Genomic DNA, 8922 nt, shown 5'->3' with positions numbered 1-8922 from the left:
TACCAAAGGTAAACTTATATTTTGACTTTGATTTACTCTATGTGATCTCAAAAGTACTTAGATTACATCATGTACTCATTAAAGCATTCTAAAGGTTGTAGATGAAGGTGACAATGGTTGAAGAATTTTTGGGGATGGCCAACAAAGAGACACATAGACGATACACCACGGCATGGCAATGTGGAATGATACATGTCTTCATAAAACATCGGTAATGAGTTCTTCCTTGTACAATTGTAGTATTTTTACAATAAGAAAGTCCCTCCAACACTGGAGGAGAAGCATAAGTGAAGCATAAGCCCCCCTTTAACACTGGAGGGGATAAAAGTGGCGGGGGAAGGGCACGTTCCTTATGGTATTATTATAAATGTGGAGAATGGTGCCAACTCCACACCATACATACGTATGGTTTTTTCTTTTTTTAAATTTATGGGCACAATCATCACAAATGCACGAAATGCATCTCTCTCGATCTTTATTGTAATGTGTATATTTTCACCTCCATACATCTTTTAATGCAAAATCTCGTTTGTGATGCGAGGTCATAGAGTTTTGGCAAAAGCTTCGAGGAGAGATGCTACAAAGCCTTCAGAATAAGAGATGCGATGAAGTGAAAGGTACAACACTGCTCTTCTTGTTTTATTCACACCATTTCCACAGCGAGTCGATCAAGGCATACTAGTTTAATGTCGTAAGAAACTTTCCCAAGAGACCGTAAACATCTATTCGACACCGAAGTTTATGTGCTGCAAGGCACGGGCGTCGAAGCTCGAACTTGATTTTTATTATTTTATTTTTTTTCAAACGTCCAAAAATGCCAAAAATAGGCCGAAAATTAGCCGAAACTCCAAAAATCGCCAGAAATTCCCAAAAATTGCCAAAAAATTCTAGGAATCTTAGAAAATCACCGACATTGACAACCTGACATTTTCAACACGCAAAAACACACCAAAATAGCATATTTTATCGAAAATGCAATTTACGACACAGTCATCAACTCGGCCCCCGAAAATAGCGAAACGCTCAAAAGTCGACCACGGAGGGCACAAATGTGAACAAAATGATGTCGTAATACGCACACACAAAATAGCTCGTAAAGATCGCAAAATATCAAATTTTTATGGAATTAACCAAAAATTAATGCAAAAGTTAGTAAAAATTTGCCAAAAATTAACCGAAAAATACCCAAAAATTTTCTAAAAATTCTCCACACATAGGGGAATATTGCAGTCAAATAAAATTTTCCGAAAAAACAAAATAAATCACAAAAAATTCAAAAATCATAAAAACTTCCATGAAAATTCTATACTTCACGAAAAAATTAGAAAATTACCAAAAAATTCACAAATTGACAGAAAAATTATTAAAAAAAATAAAAAATTTTCCAAAAAAATTGTGAAAAATCATTAAAAGACAAAAAAATAAAATTCAAAATCTCACAAAAAATTAATAAAATTAAAAAGAAAGTCGCAAAAATTGCCAAAAAAGCCAAAAAGTGTCAAAAAGAGCCAGAAAGAGCCAAAAAAGCAACGTCGAGGAAATCACACATGAACAAAAATCAAAAGCCAAAAAGCAAATCCGAGTAGCACACCGTGCAAAGTGAACCAAATCAGCAGAAGAACAGCTGAAACCGACCAACTCGAGGCTGTGAGCAACAAAAACAAATTTCGTGCTCGAGTTTGGAAAGTGTAGCCACAATTCAGTCAAGAAGCTAGAAGTGAACGTGCACGCTAGAAATTTGCAAGTGCAAGTAATTGCACTGCTTATTAGCTTCCTGTCGGACGAATAAGGGCCACTCACATGTGATAAGAGATTAAGCTAGTACGAGCAACAAAAACTCGGCTAATCGATACCAAAATCTGCTAGGAAATAGTTTTTACAGATCAAGCCTACATGGACTCAAATTGAGCCGAGAACACAAGTGCAAGAGAGAAGATTTTAAAGCTATATGGACACAATGGAGATAAAGTCTTATATGCAGATTCAGAAGGCCATAGATACTTGATGAGCAGCAAAAGCAGCATAGGAGCCAAGATTGTATTGATCAGAGTAAAGCCAGATTCAGAGAACTCCCAGATGTTCACAGACTTCAGTGGAGCCATGTATTGTAAGCTCAAAGATGAAGTGCAGACAGAAGTGCAAAAGATCAACCCAAGTGTTTATCCCGAAACCTGCACAAGTCCGCAAAGCATCCATTTAGTGCATATGCAATCAGGGTCATTGTACATGGATTACAGTGGTCAGATCTATAGTTGAGAGCCAGAATTGCAAGATCCAACAGATCAACCAATATAAGCCAGTCTAATTGGAGAATCAAGCGAAAGACGATACAAAGGTCAAGATGGAGCAGTCTACAACTTGATGCTTAGTGTTCTGAAAGAAGATGCCAACAACTTGGCAAGCACAAAAACAGAAGCTCCTCAGCAAGAGCTTGACATGACCGAGCCAGTTGAAATACCACCAGTCATGGTGTATTGCTCAGATTGTGGACAAAAAGGTGGACATTTTTTTGAAGATTGTCAAAGAAATCCTGACAACAGGGATACAATATCAACTGCCAAGCAAGGCACATAGCAGATTGGAAATGCGAATCTCGATGTAAGTGCATTTAACTCGTCACTTTTAATGCAATCAAATGATTTTACATTACCATTAGAAGCACCACTATAAGCACTGCAAATTCAAAATCAGCATAAAGATGCACAGGCACCTGGAAAGCTTAAAAGATTCTTTGAACAACAAATTTTCGCATGAATTTGGTCAAGGTGTCCAGATATCACCAAATGTTGAAAAGATTGTTAGGTTTGTAAATGATTCCGCATCCACTGCCACAAGTGTGAAATCATTCATGAGTCTAAGGGACACATCAAACAGAATGATGATAGCTTTGTATGGTACACATAATTCATTTGCACACTATGTAGACCAAAAAGGAAAACTGTACAAAAAGGATCAACCAATGTTTGAACGGCCCGCATACCAGCTCATAGAAGTACGTCCAGTGATAGATCAGAAAGGATGGTTCATTTTAGAGGAAAGAATCTATTATAGCCCATCCTCTCTAGAGCTGAAGGATATTACCCGAGTGAACCTAGAAATTTGTTCAGAGCCAAACTTCCCTCCATCGAAAATGAAGCTTTGATGTTGTGATCAAACGAGCATATACTTTGACCAAAACAATCGTAGATATAGATGAGAGTCTAGCATCTATGATGCCTTGGGTCCTGAAACCACAGAAGCTCTTATTACCCATGGGATAGACAATATCAAGGCAAAGATAATGCTATCTACAACTTGACTTGAGAAATAATTTGTCATGTTTCACAAAGATACATAGGAAGCTATCTAGAAGGTTTAGAAATGCCAAACATCAATAGTGCTGCCCAAAGTGTACCTTCACAGTCCCAGAAGGTGAGACTAAACCAGAGCCAAACAATTTTGAACTCTTACAATGAAGCAGGCTAGTGATCACCCTAGGAAGGGGGGAGCTGTAAATCCATCAAGCTGCTTATGTACCAGGAAATGCTACACCAGTTAGAAGACCTAGAGCCTCTAGCCAACAGACCCCTTCAAGATAGAAACCATTGAAAGATCATATGGTTGTTGAAAGTTTTCAATTGACCCAGATTCCCTCAGTATCTACAGACAAATGCCTCTATGAAGATCATCAGGGACAAAAGTTTCAGCTGATCTCCACAAGTCAAAGCCAAAAGATGATAAGCAGAATAGTGTTCAAACAGTTACATGTAACCAAGGTCAAAGCAAAGAAACTACAGATAAAGCTCAGCCAAAGGACACAACCACTACTAAGAAGATCAAGTGCAACATTGTTGGTGAGAATGAAGAAAAACTCTCAAGCGAAGTAAAGCTAGATTTTCAACTAGACAAGAACCTCATGTCTTTTCGCACTTGGAAAGATGTGGCCAACCACAGCTAAAAGATGCTCCTGAATTTGTGAGCATGTCAGGAGAAACGAGCAGAATGCTGGGGAATCATCTCCACCACCATAAAGTAAGTCCACAGATCGTCATAGCTCAATTTTGATTTCTCTGCTACAAGCCAGGATACCTAAGAAGCAGGTATACAACAAAACAACATCAAAAGATGTTGAAGTCAACCATAATTCTCAAGAGGATACAGAACAAATCAAAGAATCTTCCTCTTGGATAAGGATTCTACATAGGTTATACAAATATTTGGCTACCATTCAACCACAAGCCAACTGGAACTACACCAGACATGCATGAAGATCTCAAGAACTCAACAAGACATAGAACAAAGCAAAGTCAACAATGGAGATACAAAGGTCATCAAGAGATTTGGATTCCTAAGTCTTCCAATGCTCCTAGTCAAAAGCGAAATGCCAACAGTGAACAGAGGCCTATAACAACATCAAAGACTTCTTACAACAGGCTTAATTGGAGAATCAAACAGATAATGGAGTCTTCACAGTCAAAGAAGGACAACCCAACCAACGAGATTGCAGATTCAACGATGATAAAACATGTATGGCAAAAGAAACCTTCAATGCCAACTTGGTCCTTCACTAATCCTCTTTTTGAGGATTCAACCTTACTTTTACCTGAAGAAATGTTTGTAGTAAGCTGAAGAATGTAAAAAGTCAAGTCGCCAGGGTGCAAAAAACACTCTTTGACATAGTTAGAGTCGGGCTTCTGAGCCATAAAATGAGCAAAGCATTAGTCCCAAAGCTTTAAGTCATATTAAACTCTGTGCTAAGAGTCGTAGTTATTAGGATTATGCTCAAGCTGGAAGAGTTGATCATATCTAAGTCATGTTGCTCATGCTGGATGAGATGAGTATAAGAGCCGAAGTCTATTAACTTACAATTTTTGGAGTATCGTAGAGTCTAACACTCACGCACAGTGCACAGTAAGATGAGAGCACATATCCTCGTCAAAATGAAAACCATTCTTAAAGAGGTGCCAACTTGCAAAACCATGTCATATGCTTTTATAGCTACACTATCTTTTTGAATAACCCCTCAAAATCTTTCTTGCATATCATATTGTTTTCCATGCATTTTTGTGTATGCATAAATATGATGTTTCATCATTGGATATATATATTAGACACTCTTTTTTGCTTCCACCTATGCACCTTGAGTGGACTACAAAAGGCAAACCAATGTTCCATCATGCTACCCTCTCATATTTGCTGCCTTTTTAATTCCAAATCTATCAGCAAATAATCCCTTGAGTACTATATTAATATTTTCCATGTTAATTAGTACTCAAATAATGCACGTATCCCAAAGGTACTTATTTCCCACTGGGTTTTTTCCCTTTGATCATCCAAGTATTAGACCCTAATTTAGAACCTCATCATTCTACTTCTCTTGTACATAATTTCATCAATAAACAATGGCCTCATCATTATGCTATTACAACGGACAAATGCAACATCATCTCTCACATGAGACATATTCCGACCAGTGAAGATGCTGCAACAAATTCAATCTCATCAACCAATTCAACGATAAATGAAAACAATCAGCCCATCAACAACCAATCAAAACCTTCCACAGCCTCCATGGACACTTTTCAACAGTGCCTGAGGACGGGCACTAAAATCGAAAGGGGGGAATGTTAACTGAGTCAACGTCAGTTAACAGGAGCTGCTAAATACCGAAGACGTACGGATGCACATCGAAGATCAACATAAAGAAGCATTGAATATTGGAGTTACACGCTTTCCATGTTTTCCCAAAATGGTCACGTATTGTAAATTCTCGATTTATTTTAGGCCATTGTAATACTTTAATGTGTTACGGGCTCAATGGGAGTTCCAAGCTGCAAAGAACAGGTCAGTTAGTGTGCGTAGGTAGCATATTCAGTAAGTGGTGGAGCCCTAAAGGCCTTGGGCGCCCGAACATTGCATATTTTCACCCTAGGTATATAAGGCAGTGTGTAAAAGGAATGGGGGTTCTCAGGCTCATTTGTTGAGAGCACTCTTTGGTGAGAGCTCTTGAGGTGTATGTCTATGGAGTCCTTGAGGTTCTCCTTGCTCATGTGACTTGATTAACACTAATCAATGATTCATTCTCTTTCACTATGCCTCTCTCATGCTTCTTACGATTGCCTATGATGTTTAGATTAACTAGATCTTAACTAATTAGTGGTTAATTCCTATCTAATTTTGTGTTATTGCCCTCTCTTGCTTGTGTGTGCATGTAGGTTTGATTGGAGTGTGGTGTTCGATAGATCTATGTGTGTGTGCTTGCGATTAGTGTATTGCATGATAGGATTAGTGTTGTGTGAGTTTTGAAATCATTAGTGTGTGTGACTGGGTTGATTAGAAGTGAAGAAACGTGGATGTGGAGATTGCCCTTCATTGTTGCTTAGCTCCTCCATAGGGTGAGAAGCTCACCTCGTAGAGTCACCATTCGTGTTTCCATGATTAGCTCACTAATCATGTGAGTGTTTCCATGGCCTAGCCGGGTAGCTCATCCCTCCGGATTGATAATTTTGTCGATCATTGGAGCTAGTGCAACGATGGGACTGACGTTAACAGGAGCTGCTAAAGACCGAGAATGTACGGATGCATATCGAAGATCAACATAAAGAAGCAGTGAAGATTGGAGCTACACATTTTTCATGTTTTTCCAAAATGGTCACATATTGTAAATTCTCAATTTATTTCAGGCCATTGTAATATTTTAATGTGTTATGGGCTCAATGGGAGTTCCAAGCTGTAAAGAACAGGTCAGCTAGTGTGCCTAGGTAGCAGATTCAGTAAGTGGTGGAGCCCTAAAGGCCTTGGGCGCCCGAACATTGCATATTTTTATCCTAGGTATATAAGGTAGTGTGTAAAACAAACGGGGGTTCTCAAGCTCATTTGTTGAGAGCACTCTTTGGTGAGAGCTCTTGAGGTGTGTGACTATGGACTCCTTGAGCTTCTCCTTGCTCACGTGACTTGATTATCACTAATCAATGATTCATTGTCTTTCACTATGCCTCTCTCATGCTTCTTATGATTGCCTATGTTACTTATATTAACTAGTCTTAATTAATTAGTGGTTAATACATCTCTAATCTTGTGTGATTGCCCTCTCTTGCTTGTGAGTGCATGAAGGTTTGATTGGAGTGTGGTGCTCGATAGATCTATGTGTGTGTGCTTGTGATTAGTGTGTTGCATGATAGGATTAGTGTTGTGTGCATCTTGCAATCGTTAGTGTGTGTGATTGGGTTGATTCGAGGTGAAGAGAAGTGGATGTGGAGATTGCCCTTCATTGTGGCTTAGCTCCTCCATAGGCCAAGAAGATCACCTCATAGAGTCACCATTCGTGTTGCCATGATTATCTCACTAATCGTGGGAGTGTTTCCATGCCCTAGCCAAGTAGCTGATCCCTCTGGATTGATAATTTTGTTGGTCATTAGAGCTAGTGCAAAGATGGGACTCCCAATACCCTCCCTCTCTCTTGCACAAGGCAAGTGTGAGCTCTTAGCGCTCGCCTATGGCTTGCGCATGAGAGAGAGAGAGAGAGAGAGAGAGAGAGAGAGAGAGAGAGAGAGAGAGAGAGAGAGAGAGAGAGAGAGAGAGAGAGAGAGAGAGAGAGGTGGTTCATAAGTTGCTTCTCTGCCTATTTCACTTGGTGCTAGTGCCCACATTGAGATAGAGAAAGTGAAAGACAACACAATTTGATGCTAGAGCCTTGGTATCATTGTTTAATTAACATATGCTGTAAATTGTAATGCTCATCGGTTTGCATCATCTCTTTGTGTCTCTGCCTATTCCACTTGGTGCTAGCGCCAACATTGAGATAGAGAAAGTGAAAACCTATTCCCGACTTGCTTGTGAAAGCCTATTCTCGACTTCCATGCCCAAATTTCTTACACCTGTAATGCTCGAATGTGGCCTTTAATGGATTCTCATCGCTCCTTTGTGAAGAGCTACAGGCGCATCATCAAGGTTGGCACCAACGTAGACACGCAAGCAGAGGATGGGAGGTTTGCACTCAGATGGATTGGCTCTTTAGGTGAGTAGGTGAAAGAGCTAGTAGAATCAGACATTGAAGTGACTATTGTAACATTAGGAGCTATTGGTATGGGATACCAACTCCTTCGACATCATCGTACATTGAATACTAGCTTTGTAGATTTAACAAAACCAGAGTCGCAACGAGATGGGAAGGCATGTGTTGATGTAGGACAAAGCGGCAAAATTATAGATTTATGACACATTTTAAAACTACCTAGTTGACACAATGAATTCACTACTTGCAATGCAAGTGGTCCCAATCTTAAATGAGAATGATGCAATCAACACAAGAGAGGAATCTTACAAGGAAAACGGATAGGTCTTCTGGGACAACGATAGCTTGGAAGCTTTGTTAGCATCATAAGTTAAGGCAGATTTGTTGATATTCCTAATGGATGTAGATGGCTTGTATACAAGGCGTCCCTAAGCCTCCCTTGCAACCAGGCTCGAAGCTCATACAAATGTTTATGAAAGAAAAGCATACTGAAGAGGTCAATTATGGAGAGAAATCAAGACATGGATCAAGAGGCGGCATGGAAGAAAAAGTACACATAGCATAAAGTGTGGCTGATGCGGGTGTACATGTCATCATCACAAGTGGGTTTTTACCAGATGCGGTGACGAAGAATTTGCACGAGGAGATAGGTACCTGATTCCATAAAGAGACATCCTTTCTATTAAAAGAAATGCCAGAGAGTAATGGTTTTTAGTGGAGGTAGTCCTTTTTTGTATCATTAGTTTGAGGGTTCTACCCAGTACATGTATATGTAATGCTCCTAATTGTGCAAAGTATACCATTTTGTTATCTCTTTTTTTTAAAGAGAGAAAGAGAGAGAGAATATAATATAAAAAACCAAATTTGATTTCCTAACAAAAAGGTTCATTAGTTGCTTTTTTATCTATTGTTTACTTGGATTCTCTCAT

General features: G+C 39.2%; 1 pseudogene; it reads left to right on the top strand.

Annotated features, from left to right (window-relative positions):
- The first annotated feature begins 7881 nt into the window (after positions 1-7881).
- LOC147425192 (delta-1-pyrroline-5-carboxylate synthase pseudogene) lies at positions 7882-8708 on the top strand (annotated as a pseudogene).
- The last annotated feature ends 214 nt before the right edge of the window (positions 8709-8922 follow it).

The sequence above is a fragment of the Adiantum capillus-veneris genome, chromosome 25, assembly GCF_014529385.1.
Source record: "Adiantum capillus-veneris isolate H3 chromosome 25, ASM1452938v2, whole genome shotgun sequence".
Taxonomy (NCBI): Eukaryota; Viridiplantae; Streptophyta; class Polypodiopsida; order Polypodiales; family Pteridaceae; genus Adiantum; species Adiantum capillus-veneris.
Note: the sequence above shows the minus strand (reverse complement) of the source record. Positions and strands in the feature narration are given on the sequence as shown.